The sequence below is a fragment of the Oryzias latipes genome, chromosome 3 (genome assembly GCF_053564925.1).
Source record: "Oryzias latipes strain Hd-rR chromosome 3, Olatipes_Hd-rR_3.1".
Classification (NCBI taxonomy): Eukaryota; Metazoa; Chordata; class Actinopteri; order Beloniformes; family Adrianichthyidae; genus Oryzias; species Oryzias latipes.
The window spans coordinates 29,938,118-29,952,434 of NC_136239.1; the positions used below are offsets into that span (position 1 = coordinate 29,938,118).

Consider the following 14,317-nt stretch of genomic DNA (forward strand, 5'->3'; position numbering starts at 1 on the left):
GTTTTTAACCTTTTTCAATCCACCCAGTTTTAGTGCATACAAAATGAACCAAGACTTTTATTCCCTGTAACTTGCAATCAACAAACAACACAGATTTAATCTCAGGGCCCTGCAGAAGGGCACTTGCAACCCATCAGTGGGCTCAGGCCAGCTGAATAAGAATTGCAGGCAATTAGATTGCAGATTACAAGTTATTAGACATTTATTTGGATGGTGGTCTTTGGTTGCATTTCAGTTATTAATTTTTGACATTATTTTAACTGTGGCAGTCTAGCTGTGGGAAAGGTGAATGTGTCGTGATGCTGTCCTCTGCGCTGTGTCTCACGCTTTGCAGTGTTTCTGTTTTAACAGAGTGAGCTGGGTGAGGTGAATATCTAATAATTCCCTTAGTTCATCTAATTTAGTGCATGCAATTTTAATTAATTTTTTTTGGAATTATGTTGGAAGTATTTAAATGTGAAATTGGTTGGAACACAGCAGAATATTCCCCTTCGTAGTAACACCTTTGCACTAATATGGGGCGGCAGTGGTGCAGCGGTAGGGCAGTCGACCCATGATCGTAAGATTGCAGGTATGATTCCCGCCTTGCATGCCCATGTGTCGCAGTGTCCTTGGGCAAGACCCTGAACCCCACCTTGCCTCTGGTGGGAGGTTGGCGCCAGTGTTCGGCAGCGGAGCCGCCATGTGTGTGTGCATGGGTGAATGGACCTGTGACTGTAAAGCGCTTTGGGCCTTCGAAAGAAGGTAAAAAGTGCTATATAAGTATACGCCATTTACCATTTAATCACAATGAGCATAAAGAGCAATTTGCTATTTTTTCTTTTACTTGTGTTAGCTTACAAAAATAGTTTAACATCTGTCATGCAAACTTACCTGACACTACTACTGAAATAAAATGTGTTCATATGCTGGATTGGTTTAGTCTAGTTTTTATAGAAAATTTTAATATGTAAATAAAATGACTTTTTTATTGGAGTAGAAACCTGCCTTATTACAAAAACCCATTTTGACTGTTGAAAAGTAAAAAAAAAAATAGAATTAAAGTTTTAATTTTTCTCAAAGGGCAAGCAGGGTGGTTTAAGGAGTTCAAAGTGGTAAGCAGGCGTTGCTGATTGGACGGTTGCTGCGTTTTGAATCTCCCGCTCATTTCCTGATACGGATTCAGTCAGTCGTCCTGGTCCGTCAACGCAAGGAGATTCTGCACTTCTGTCGCACCATTCATCCAGGCCATTTATTGATATCAAGGTAAGATACCTTTTTGGTTTTGTGTTTTGTTTACAGCTCTAACTGGCGATGATAAATGTGGTTCATAAAAGCATGCGCAGCTCGGGAGTGTTGTTCTGTCCTGCAGTTGAATCCATCCACGTTACAGCGGCTTTTGCATTTGAAAGAAGCCGGTGTCACAAACGGGCAGACAACTAGTTTCCACGTGCAGAAGGTTTATTTCCAGACATGATGTCAAAGATTAGGGTCGCGTCACCGATCATCCAGCCAGTGTGTGTCGGCGTTTCACCGAGGCGTCAAACAAGGAAGCGCATCCTAGTATTACTAGTAGTAACAGAGTTGCCAGATTCGGCGGGTTTCCGTCCAATTTAGTGGTTTCTATTTGGATCTTGCGGGGATAACTTGTTTTGGCCATATATAATTTGGCCAGGTTTTGTGTGAAATGTTTTTTTTAGTTCGTTTTATTATGAGTCTGAATGATCTTATTTTGAAAAATGACCGGAATTTCTCGGTAAAAATGAATGAATACTAATCAGTCCAGCGGCGAGTTTAGATCCATAAAATGCAAAATCTTTTTTGTTTTAGCTTTTTAGTGTATTATAATGTTGATTCCTCACAAAATGACACCTAAGCGGTATTTCGACCCATTCGCGAGTATTCCTCTAAAATCGAGCGGGTTCTTCTCATGAGCTGACGTGAAGAACACATTATTGAGAACGGTCCCGTTCATGAGAGTCTGCGCTGCCGGCACCGCCCACAGACACACACCCACTTTCTCCGCAGAGCAAAAATGTTTGTCAAAAGCGCTTTATTTTTATATGCACAATATGCACATCCATCTTTGCAGAAGTTTGAATGTTTTTTTGTTTTCCTGGGAGAAACGCAGACACGCTGCCGAGGCCGACTCCATCTGCCGAGATTGACGTCACACACACAGAGCGAAAGCCGGTGACTCAGAGGATGAGTCCTGTTATTTCCAGTTTGGAAAAAAACGCAGGATAATAACCAATATTTAATCAAAAAAATCCTTTTGTGTGTGTGCCAAAGGTAATATTATCATATATATGGATGTTGCTTACTATTAAGGGCTTAGAAATAACAGGGTATAGGCCCCTGTATTGAGTTTCTGGAAGTATTTAATAGTTTTAATTATGCTTAATATATATATAGAGAGAGAGAGAGAGAGAGAGAGAGAGAGAGAGAGAGAGAGAGAGAGAGAGAGAGAGAGAGAGAGAGAGAGAGAGAGAGAGAGAGAGAGAGAGAGAGAGAGAGAGAGAGAGAGAGAGAGAGTGAGAGAGTGAGAGAGAGAGAGAGTAAACGTAATTTTATTTATCATCCTAGAGTTACTTGAACACTTGCTTCAGGGAATGGTTATTTCAGAGTTTAGTTGTTTTGTCCCTTGTGTTGGTCAGGTCACCTGCAGCTTCACTCAAGTTGTTGTGACAGACTCGCCGATATAGATTTCATGTCAGCAGTTGTAAGTTTATACTTAAAGTTTTATTTTATTATTTATATATGTAATTAAGCTGTTAACGTTTAACTGCATCTTTCTATCTTGTGATATTTTCTCTATTTAAAAAGGTTGCTGTGGTTGGAGTAATTGGGGACTCTTGGACGATGCAACCAGAAGAATGATGGGCTTCCTCATGTCCAATGAGTTGGCTCTGCAATATAACCTGTTTGGACGTCATGGAGAGAATAAATTCTGCTAACTGCGTCTTTTTGATGTCTTCTATGGTAATTAGAGTTGAATTTATTAATTTATATTCATCACTGACAAATGATTTAGTAAGTTTAATCCCAGGCTAAAATGAATACTTTGTTTTTTGTGATTTCTTTTTAGGGGCAGTGAAGAAAAAATGACATCACCCAACCAGTCCCACTAAAGGAAGTGGAGAAGGGCCTCTCCAAATGGTTTGTTGGAGCTCGTGACAGGGGAGGAAACCGAGCTATAAGGACTCAAAGAGAGCTTGAATATCAAGCCGATGGAGCTTGTTCTCAGGAACCGTCAAGGATACTATGAGTATTTTGTTTTACTGGATTTATTTATTTTTTCGTCACATAATTGGCACACATTAAGGTTGTTCATATTGTACTGTACCAAGTGAAGTAGTTCTTTATTTTATTAAGTAACTGTTGTATGTTAGATCCTGTGTGTTATCTGTTAAACCTTTGGGTGACCTTGCCATGGTCTTGTATCTCGTTTTCACAATGCAGGATCAGGATAATTTATTTTCTTTTATTAAATTGAAACATTTTAAAAGCATTTTGTTGACGTCATTTGGAAAATTATGTTGTGAAACAGTGGGATTTTACAGAATCTTCTCATTTGGGTTTTAGGAAAGCTAGATGGAAAAGAAGACCCTATAATGGTTCACTGGTATATAGCACTGTAGGAAAACACAGGTGGGACCTCAATGGCAACACTGCACAAACCCACTCATGGCCCACATGGTGGCTTATTTAGGTCCCACATTAACCCAATATGCAATACTAATTGATGCTTAAGTGGGGCCAAAATGGGTCATGGATGATTACCTGATTGGGGCCCATCTTTGCCCTGTTTCAATCATACTTCCAGCCCACAGATGAAGAACTACGAGTTATGGTTAACTATGAGTATGGTTCTAATGCTACTTACCCACTAGGGGCCTACAGGAAACCCACTGACCACCCACTTCAAGCCCATGTGGGCACACACAGTTGGGGCCACCATGGAAACTGCGGACAAACCCACTCATAGCCCACATTATAGCCCATTTAGGTCCCACATAAAACCCATATGCAATACTGATAGACATATTAGTGGGGCCAACGTGGGTCTTGTGTACTTTTCCCAGTTGGGACCCATATGGGTCCTGTTTTAATCCCACTTCTAACCCACAGGGGTGAAAATATGGGCCCAATGTCAGTTCTAATGCTACTTACCCACTTGTGACCTACAGGAAATACACTCAGCACCCACTTCAAGCCCATGTGGGCATACACAGTTGGGGCCACCACGGAAACTGCGGACAAACCCACTTATAGCCCACATTATAGCCCATTTAGGTCCCACATAAAACCCATATAAGATACTGATAGACACATTATTGGGGCCAAAGTGGGTCTTGGGTAGTTTACCCAGTTGGGACCCATATAGGCCCTGTTTCAATCCCACTTCCAGCCCACATGGGCAAAAATATGGGCCCTACATGGGTTCTAATATTATTTACCAACTTGGGGCCTATCTGACACCCACTCAGCACCCACTTCAAGCCTACGTGGGCATACACAGTTGGGGCCACCACGGAAACTGCGGACAAACCCACTTATAGCCCACATTAAAGCCCATTTAGGTCCCACATACAACCCATATAGGATACTGATAGACACATTAGTGGGGCCAAAGTGGGTCTTGGGTAGTTTACCCAGTTGGGACCCACATGGGCCCTGTTTTTATCCCACTTCCAGCCCACATGGGCAAATATATGGGCCCTACATGGGTTCTAATATTATTTACCCACTTGGGGCCTAACTGACACCCACTCAGCACCCACTTCAAGCCTATGCGGGCATACACAGTTGGGGCCACCACGGAAACTGCGGACAAACCCACTTATAGCCCACATTAAAGCCCATTTAGGTCCCACATACAACCCATATAGGATACTGATAGACACATTAGTGGGGCCAAAGTGGGTCTTGGGTAGTTTACCCAGTTGGGACCCACATGGGCCCTGTTTTTATCCCACTTCCAGCCCACATGGGCAAATATATGGGCCCTACATGGGTTCTAATATTATTTACCCACTTGGGGCCTAACTGACACCCACTCAGCACCCACTTCAAGCCTATGCGGGCATACACAGTTGGGGCCACCACGGAAACTGCGGACAAACCCACTTATAGCCCACATTAAAGCCCATTTAGGTCCCACATACAACCCATATAGGATACTGATAGACACATTAGTGGGGCCAAAGTGGGTCTTGGGTAGTTTACCCAGTTGGGACCCACATGGGCCCTGTTTTTATCCCACTTCCAGCCCACATGGGCAAATATATGGGCCCTACATGGGTTCTAATATTATTTACCCACTTGGGGCCTAACTGACACCCACTCAGCACCCACTTCAAGCCTATGCGGGCAGACACAGTTGGGGCCACCATGGAAACTGCGGACAAAACCATTTGGGGCCCACATTTTCTGCCCATCTTTAAACCATATGGGGCCCACTTGGCTTTGCTGGCTGGGTATCAATGAGTTCAAACAAAACATGAACACAATAAGAAACTCTGACCATAAGAAAGCATTTAAAACATTCAATCTGTGCGTCACTTTCAATGTTTTTGTGAAAAATTTCATAATAATCCTCTGGTTTGTTTCTTTCTTGTTGCTGTTGGGAATTGTTGTTTTGAATTGTTACAGTCAATAAAGTTTGTATAAAAAACAACTGCAATCTGTCATGCGACATGATACCTGCAAAACAAAAAGTTTGCATTAGTAATGGAAACATTAATTTCTGTAAAAAAAATAAAAATAAACACCTGTTTGTCGCTGGGCTTATTTTTAGAACTTAACCTTCCCGATAAACGTGGGAGCAATCACAAAACCAGTTTAGAGCCAAACGTCTTTTTTTATTATTTACAGTGTATTTCTAAACTCAACTAGTTGATGTTGAAAAAATACGCTTGCATGGACGTTACGACAGAGTACATCGGTCCCTAGAAATGTTATTAAACCTAAATATTAAACCTCAGACGATCTTATTTTACGAGATTTTTCCACAGGAAAAAAAAGAAACTCGCGTCACATGACCCCGCGTCAGCCCACAGATATGATGGAAAAGATCAGACATTGTACACAGCATTTAGACTTGTAGTGTGAATACTTTAACATGTAAAAGAATATTGAATAAAAAAATCGCTAAGTAAATTTAGAGAACTCTCCAGTCTGTTCCTGAACAACATTCTTCCGGTTTGTTTAAATGTCCTTCAAAGTCGCAACAACACAGCATGAAACCTATACACGGGTCCGTAGAAATGTAAATAAAAATAATTAATAAATAGCAACGTACCTTTTTTTTTTTTTTTTTTTTTTTTTTTTAACTTGTCCTGTCCAACAGCTGGGCAGACAGATGAGAGCTGAGGGCCTCTTGTGTTGGACAGATTTTACTTTAACAAGAGGGGTTATTAATCTTCAGACAAACCAAAGGTATGTCTGGATAAACCCCTTTTGTAATTGAGGCCAAACTTTATTAATTTCAATCATGTCTGAAAATCTTTGGTGTTGGACCGGACGGAAAAGGAAAGAGGGGAAGAAGAGAGAGGGACGATAGAGAGAGGGGGGGTAGGGGGTGATAATAGGAGGGGAAGGGGGATAAGACCATGAAGCAGCATAAAGCAACAAGTTTACTGGTTGTTAATCATTATGGTAACGTTCAAATGTAGTACAATAAGGGCGGAGCCTGTCCACACACACACTCAAATGTTATAAACACACCTGCTAGCTGCAAAAAATGTCCACCTGTCGACATATATACAAAACAGATAGTGTTCACACGCATACTTATGCCTTAAAACCAACTAGTGTGAAATATTTCAGTCATTCAGTCATGCAAACTGTAAGTGCAAAGGTGAGCTAACACCTGTGCTCAGGTGAGTGTTTATGTTCTTCTAAAATGGATGGTGGAACGTGGAAAGAAGGAGGGAGAGTGCCCAGCCATCCCCACCCCAAGACCCCCACCGCAGCAGCAGCGGCAGCCGGAATCCCCCCAACGCCACACGGGAACCGGCAGGGAACAACCGCCGCCCGGGCGACCAAGCCCGCCACCCAGGCCAGGGCCAGCAGGACCGCCGCAAGGCCCCCAGAGCCAGAGAGCAGGGAAGCACGGAGGGAGAGAGAGCGCCGCCCCAGCCCAACCAGGAGAGCAGCCCCCCCGCCGCGCCGGGAGAACCCAACGCAGGGCCCCACCGGAGACGGACGCCCACAGCCCCAGACGAGCACCCCACCACCACCCAGGAGTTCCGGGCATCCCCCCGCCCCAACCCCAGGTACGAGCCAGGACCCCCCAAGGGAGACCCGCTCCGCGCTCCAGGCAGCCATCCGCCCGGCCCGCGGCTGGTCCAGGGAGGAGCGGGGCAGGGGCCCGCCGCCCCCGCCCAAGAGGGGGGGAACCCCGGGGGAAAAAAAAGAGGGCCCACAAGGGGTGTTGTAAATATGGCCCGACCAGGCTCGGCCACAGTTGGAAATATGGCGGGGCCCAGCGCCCAGGAGCAAGGACCAGAACCCACCCCCCAGGGACACGAACACTCCCGGCTCAGATGTAATGTGAACCCCCCCGCCGCGCGGAGAGAGCACCGCCGGGCCCAGGAAGCCGGCACCCCGGGGACACGGCCGCCGTTGCAAAGGGGCCCGTACCCCCCACCAGGGAAGAGGCAGGGGACAGATGGTCCTAGGTCCCACCTTCCTTGCAAAATGTGTGTGCGTGTATGTGTGTTTGAGAGGGTGTGTGTGTGCATGTGTGTGTGTTTATGTTGGAATGTATATATTGAGGGGGGAGGGGTGTGTGTGCTAAGGGGGGTGCAGTTAAAATTGGCGGGTAGGGCACTGAGGGGACATCTCCTGATTACTCACAGTGACGTCCCCTCACCCTCCCCACCAAGGGACCCTAAATGTCTAAGGTGTGGTTAAAATTGGCGGGTAGGGTGCCAGGAGGACATCCGCTGCTTGCTGGCAGTGATGTCCAAGCACCCCCCCTACCAAGGGCCCTACATGTCTAAGGTGCAAATAAAACCGAAAGAGGGGGGGCCCACTCCATACGGCAACCATGGGAGGGGGGCCACTGCCTAGTAAACCCCCCCCCCCAAGGCTCATCGCAGGCTAAGCCCCCCACCCCCTCACCCTATTATGAGGTTATATGAGGAAGGGGGTAAGTTGGGGACAGCTGGTAGACTGTCCCCCGGTGGTCAGACAGCTGCCCCCCCCCCCCCCCCCAGCAAGGGGGCCAGGCCCACCCAGCCCAGGGGCCCCACCCCCGGAGGCGCCGACACCCCAGGCCCAGCACCACCCCCCCCCACACAGAGAGAGAGGAGCCAGAAAGCGTCGGCCCCCCCCAGGAGCAAGCCCAGGCCCCCACCCCCAAACGCCGGCCCTGGAAGAGCTCTGGTCAGGCCTCGACGGGACCGAGGCAGCCGACCGGCCGGGGAAACCGCCGATGGCCTCAGCGGAGACCCCGACCCGTCAACCCCCCCTGCCCCGTACCAATGGTGCCCCCCCCCCTCCCCCAGAATGCCCCCCCACAAGGCAGGGCCGACAAGACCCCCCACCCCACCACCCCCCAGACCCCGCAGCCAAAGCGGATGACACCCAGAGCGACCGGGGGCCCCAAGAGGGCTGTCCCGTCCCGCCCCAGAGCCAGGGAAGGGCCGATCCCAGCCCCAGGTGTAGGTGGGAAGCCCATCCAGCGCCGCTGGGCCCCCCCCCGAGCAGCGCCCCCCGCAAACCCCCCCCAGCACAGGCAAAGGGACCACCCCCCCAAGCCAAGCCAGACCACCACCCCACCCCCCCACCACGCACCCCCACACCCAAGCCCAGAGGACCACGCAGCGCCCCAGCCCGCCCAACCCAGGCGCCGGACCCGACCCCCCGACCAACGGAGCCCCCACCACCCCCCGCCAGGCACCGGAGGCCCCGACCCCCACCCCAGCCCACGGCAGAAGGGCAAGGAGCGGCGACGACCAGGCCCCCCCCCACCCCCTAAGTCACGGAGTTAGCTATGGGAGACCAGAGAGACTGAGCTCTTTCAAAGTTACTTGAACCTTGGGCTGACATTTTTTCCAAGCTGATATGATCAAGCAGCAGATTTCTGTGTTGACTTATATTTATATTTTTCTTGCTTTTCCAATTTATTAAAATAGTTTTTTTAGCAATGCAAAGAGTTATGAAAATGATAGAGCCTAATCCTCCTTCTACATCGATGGCACTCATGTCACCAAGCACACAAAGTGACGGTGAAGCTGTGATTGAAACCTTAAGCCAGACTGATAGATCGGCACATACCTGCTGCCAGAGAGCCTGGACAGGCGTGCAGAACCACAGTGCATGCATGTAATTGTCGGGTAGATTACTGTCACAGTGCTGACAAATGTCTGAGTTACTGAGACCCATCTTGAACATCCTCTGTCCAGTGTAGTAAATTCTGTGAAGAGTTTTGAAATGGATTAGCTGCAGATTTGGACTTTTTGTCAGTTTAAAGGTGTTTAGACAAAGTTCTGACCAAAAGCTTTCATCTGTGCTGATGCTCAAATCCGCATCCCATTTTGTTGTCGGAAGTGAAATATTATTATCTAAATTACATAAAAGTTTGTATATTTTGGAGAGAGTTTTATTCATTGTGAAATTGATCAGAGTGGTAACTACATCTGGTAGCTTTAAATCGTTGTCTCTGTATTTAAACTTTTTAGTAATAATTGATTTAAGTTGCTGATATTCCAAGAAGTTATATATTCCATGTTTGTCTTGAAGTTCCTGGGGAGTTATGAATCTTCTATCAATAATTATGTGCTCTAGTTGTTTTATGCCCCCTGCTTGCCAAGCTGGGAAGTGGATAATCTTTTTGTTTATGAGGATGTCTGGGTTGTTCCAGATGGGTGTCATTTTGCACGGTTGAATTGATGATTTTGATATTTTGAGAAATTCCCACCAGGCTGTTAAGGTGGCATTTATATTGGTACTTTTGAAACAATCCTGTCTTTTAACTATTTGGCTGATAAATGGAAGATCTGACAGGTTGATCTTTCCACATAACGCCTGTTCCAAGTCTAACCATGAGTTGGTTTCTGGATTATTTTTTAACCATTTTAAGATGTATTGTAGTCTATTTGCAAGAAAGTAATTGTGGAAATTAGGTAATTCTAATCCTCCACAGCTTTTTGCAGATTTTAAAGTTTTTAGACTAATTCTTGCAGGTTTATTGTTCCATAGAAAGCTTGATATGGATGAGTCTAATGTTTTGAACCATTTTAATGGCGGCTGTGTGGGAATCATTGAGAATAGATAATTAACTTTGGGTAAGATTTTCATTTTTACCGTGGCTACCTTGCCCATAAGGGACAGAGGCAGGTTGGTCCAGCGTGTTAGATCGTCCTGTATGTTTTTCAGTAATGGGGTGTAGTTTAGCTGCACCAGTTCTGATATTTTGGGGGGAAAATAAATACCTAGATATTTTATATTGCCTGATTTAACTGGTATTGTGGGTCCTTGCTCCGCATTACTGTTCAGTGGTAATAAAACAGATTTATTCCAATTAATGGAATAGTCTGATATAGAAGAGAATTCATTAATGATTGTTGCCGTTTCATTTACAGAATGTATATTACTTAAAAACAGTAATATGTCATCTGCATAGAGACTAATTTTATGATGGCTGTGTTTGGTTTTAATTCCTTTGATACTCTCATTCTGTCTTATTGCTGCAGCTAGAGGCTCGATAAATATTGCAAAAAGAGAGGGGGAGAGTGGGCAACCCTGTCTAGTTCCTCTTCCAAGAAAAAACCTGTTGGAAGTCTGTTTATTAGTTCTAACTGATGCATTGGGGTTGTGATATAATATTTTGATCCAATTGATGAATGATTCTCCAAACCCAAACTTATGGAGGGCAGCAATGAGGAACTTCCAATTTACTCTATCAAAGGCTTTTTCAGCATCCAGTGATAGTATAGTCATTTCCTGGTTTTTGATGGTGGCAAAGTCTATTATGTTAACGAGTCTGCGGACATTGTCATCCGAGTGTCTGCCTTTGATGAATCCAGTTTGATCAAGGTGAATTATGTGAGGAGTGACTTTTTCTATTCTCTGTGCTAGTGCTTTGCAGATAATTTTTACATCTGCATTAATTAAAGAAATGGGGCGATAGCTTGAAGGACTCGTGGGGTCTTTGTCTGGTTTTAGAAGAAGGATAATGTTGGCAGAGTTCATGTTAGGTGGTAGAGATTGGCTTTCATTGATAAATTTTACCGTTTTATAAAACGTTGGTGCCAGTTGTTCCCAGAATTCCTTATAAAACTCTGCTGGAAAGCCGTCGGGTCCTGGTGCTTTGCTGTTAGGCATAAGTAACAGAGCTTCATGAAGCTCAGACAACGAGAGCGGAGAGTCTAAATTTGTGATTTGATCTTCGTTTAACTTGGGCAGGTTTATATTGTTAAGAAATGAGTTGATGCTTTGTTCTGATGGATTGATCTGTGGAGTGTATAAGTTTTGATAAAAGTCTTTAAACGCATTATTAATTTTTACCGGGTCATGGGTGACATTCCCTGTTTTGTCCATAATAGAAGCGATTGTTGATTTTTCTTTATTAATTTTAAGCTGATTAGCTAGAAATTTGCCAGATTTATTCGAGTTTTCATATCTTTCCAGTCGAAGCCTTTGTATCTGGAATTGTGTTTGTTTATTGATGATGTCATTAAACTGCAGCTTTAAATTTTTCAGGTCGCCCAGTATGTGTTCCTGTGCAGAAGCAGCATAAGCAGTCTCCAGGGTTTTGATTTTATTTTCTAATTCTAATAAATCTGCTTTCTCTTTGCGTTTTTTATGCGTTGAATAAGAGATGATTTTCCCTCTCATGACTGCTTTTGCTGTTTCCCAAAGAATACTTGGTGATATTTCAGAAGTATTGTTGAATTCTAAGAAGGTTGCCCACTGTTTTTTAAAGAATTCAATAAATTCCTGGTCTTTTAACAGAGACGTATTAAATCTCCAGGTTGAACCTGAGGGTGTGGGTACTTCCCTTGAAATAGTAACAGAAACTGGTGCATGGTCACTGATAATAATTGGATGAATGTTGGAACTTTTAATTTCTTTCAAAAGGGAGTTACTGACTAATAAATAATCTAAACGAGAGTGTGAATGATGAACTGGAGAGAAAAAGGTGAACCCCTTAGTGTTTGGATGACAAGAGCGCCAAGCGTCGCAGAGACCCAGATCATTCATGTACTGCTTTAGAATACTTGCAGACTGCCATGTACGCTGGTTTGCTGCTGTGCTGAGTCTGTCAAGTTCAGGGTCCATAACAAGGTTGACGTCTCCTCCTATAATGATTGTGGAGTCAGAGTGAGCTGAGAGTGAGGTGAAGAATCTGTGAAAGAAGGAAGAGTCGTCAACATTCGGACCATAGATGCTGGCGATGCAAAAGTCTTTATTCTGAATGGATATATTAATGATTACAAATCTGCCTTCTGGGTCAGTTACTGTGTCCTTATGAGTAAATGTAACATTTTTATTAATCAAAACTGCAACCCCTCTTTGTTTGGAGTTGAAACTGGCAGAATACATAACTGGATACTGGGAACAGCACAGGAGATTACCAGCTGATAAAGATAAATGGGTCTCCTGCAGCAGAGCTATATCTGCTTTAAGATCATTCAGGTGATTTAACACTTTCAATCTCTTTGGCCCAGTGCCAAGTCCACGCACATTCCAGCTAACGATGTTAAGACTGTTCATAGCTGTTCTAACCGGGAGAGTGCAAGGCTAAATAGTGCGTGTGCCCGTCCGTGTGCGTGTGCCCGCTGTGCGTACCTGCTACACTGACAAGCGCTGTGCGTAGGAGGTGGACATGTCTTGGCTGTGAGCTGCATGTTGCGTGCGTCCTGTGTGAGCCTAAGTGAGGTTTTTGCAGTTTGTCAACGTGTGTGTGCGGGATTGCGTGTGCATGCTCTTATGCGCGCTAGTATGCGCGCGCGCCCGTTCCGTGCATAAATAAATACTCACCGTGGTTGCGTTGACTTTACCTGATTCACATATGAGGACATGGGAAGGGGGGGGGACAAGAGAAAAGAGAGAGGAAAAGAGAAAGAACAAAAAACAAAAACAACGAAACAACAACAGAAACATGAATGTGAGAGAAAGAAAAAACACTTTTCCTGAGAGGTGTGGATTATTGATGATCCGATTATTTCCTATTCAATTAAATAAGTTTGCGGGTTTCTTCTGGGCGGCGCAGATGTCAGTGCACCTCTGAAAGCCTTCAGCACAGCCAGGGTGTTACCTCTGGGTCCCGGAACAGCTTGCCATTCACAAAAAGTTTATCAACGGCAACCACCGCGCGTGCTCCAGCAGACAGGTGCTTCCTCCTCAGCGGGAAGAGGATTTTCCGCCGGCGGAGGATCTCGCCTGGAAACTGATCATTCACGCTGTAATGTGTGCCTTTCAGCTCGCGTCCTCTGCTTTTTACCTGCTCCTTTTGTTTATAATGTTCAAATTTAGCAACAATAGGACGGGGACGCTGATTGTCCGGCCTTTTCCCTCCGAGCCGGTGAACCCTGTGGAAGGAGATCTTCTGGACTTCCTCCTTGGGGATCTTCAGATGGTCTTCCAAAAAGGACCTCACCGTGGCCTCGGGGACTTCTCCTGCCTCCTCTGGAACCCCGGAGATTACTAGATTGTCCCTCATGCTCCTTGACTGAAGATCCAGGAGGGTTTCCTTGATTGATCGGTTCTCCTCGGAGAGACGAGCGGTGTCGCTGCTCAGAGTCTTGACGGTCTCTCTGAGGGCCTTGTTCTCCTCTGCGAGCTCCCGCACCTGCTGCTGGCTGAATTCCAGAGACTCCCGCAGACCTTGAAATTCTCTATGGAGGATCTCCAGCAAGTTGAGGCGGCCATCAAAGCTGGAGAGCTTTTTATCAATCGAGTCCAGGATATCGCTCACGCCGCTGCCTGGAGAGGACGCAGCCCCGGGAGAGTCCTCAGGCCGTCCACGCTTGGAGGAGGGGGTGGTGGTGGCGGTTTTGGGTTTCACCATGACGCAGGTATTGTAGCACTCGTCGATGTATTTCTCCAGGTCCTCCAGGCTGACAGAAGCTTAATACTCTTAACAGGTTATGTTAATTTGCCGGAAATATTTTAATATGGCGGAAAAAATGAAAACAAGATCGAAAATGTTTGTTCAAATGCTTACGCGCCGCCGAGTCGACTCACCACACTCGTCTCGCTGGGTCTCGCGATACTACAGCATCACGTCCGCGATACGTACCTTTTGTTACTGCAACGTACCTTTTCACGAGATCTTCTATATGAAAAAAGAGAAACTCACGTCACGTCACGTGACCCACGT

At 45.6% G+C, this 14,317-nt stretch overlaps 1 long non-coding RNA gene across 2 annotated transcripts; it reads left to right on the forward strand.

Moving 5' to 3' along the window:
* Nucleotides 1-1,111: 1,111 nt before the first annotated feature.
* On the forward strand, nt 1,112-3,217 carry LOC105353817 (uncharacterized). 2 transcript variants are annotated; one of them, XR_013654882.1, is made up of 4 exons: nt 1,112-1,245; nt 2,637-2,701; nt 2,806-2,961; nt 3,068-3,217. It is a non-coding gene; the product is annotated as an uncharacterized LOC105353817 (long non-coding RNA). The 2 variants fall into 2 exon arrangements; XR_013654883.1 differs by lacking the exon at nt 1,112-1,245 and adding an exon at nt 2,111-2,271.
* Nucleotides 3,218-14,317: the final 11,100 nt, after the last annotated feature.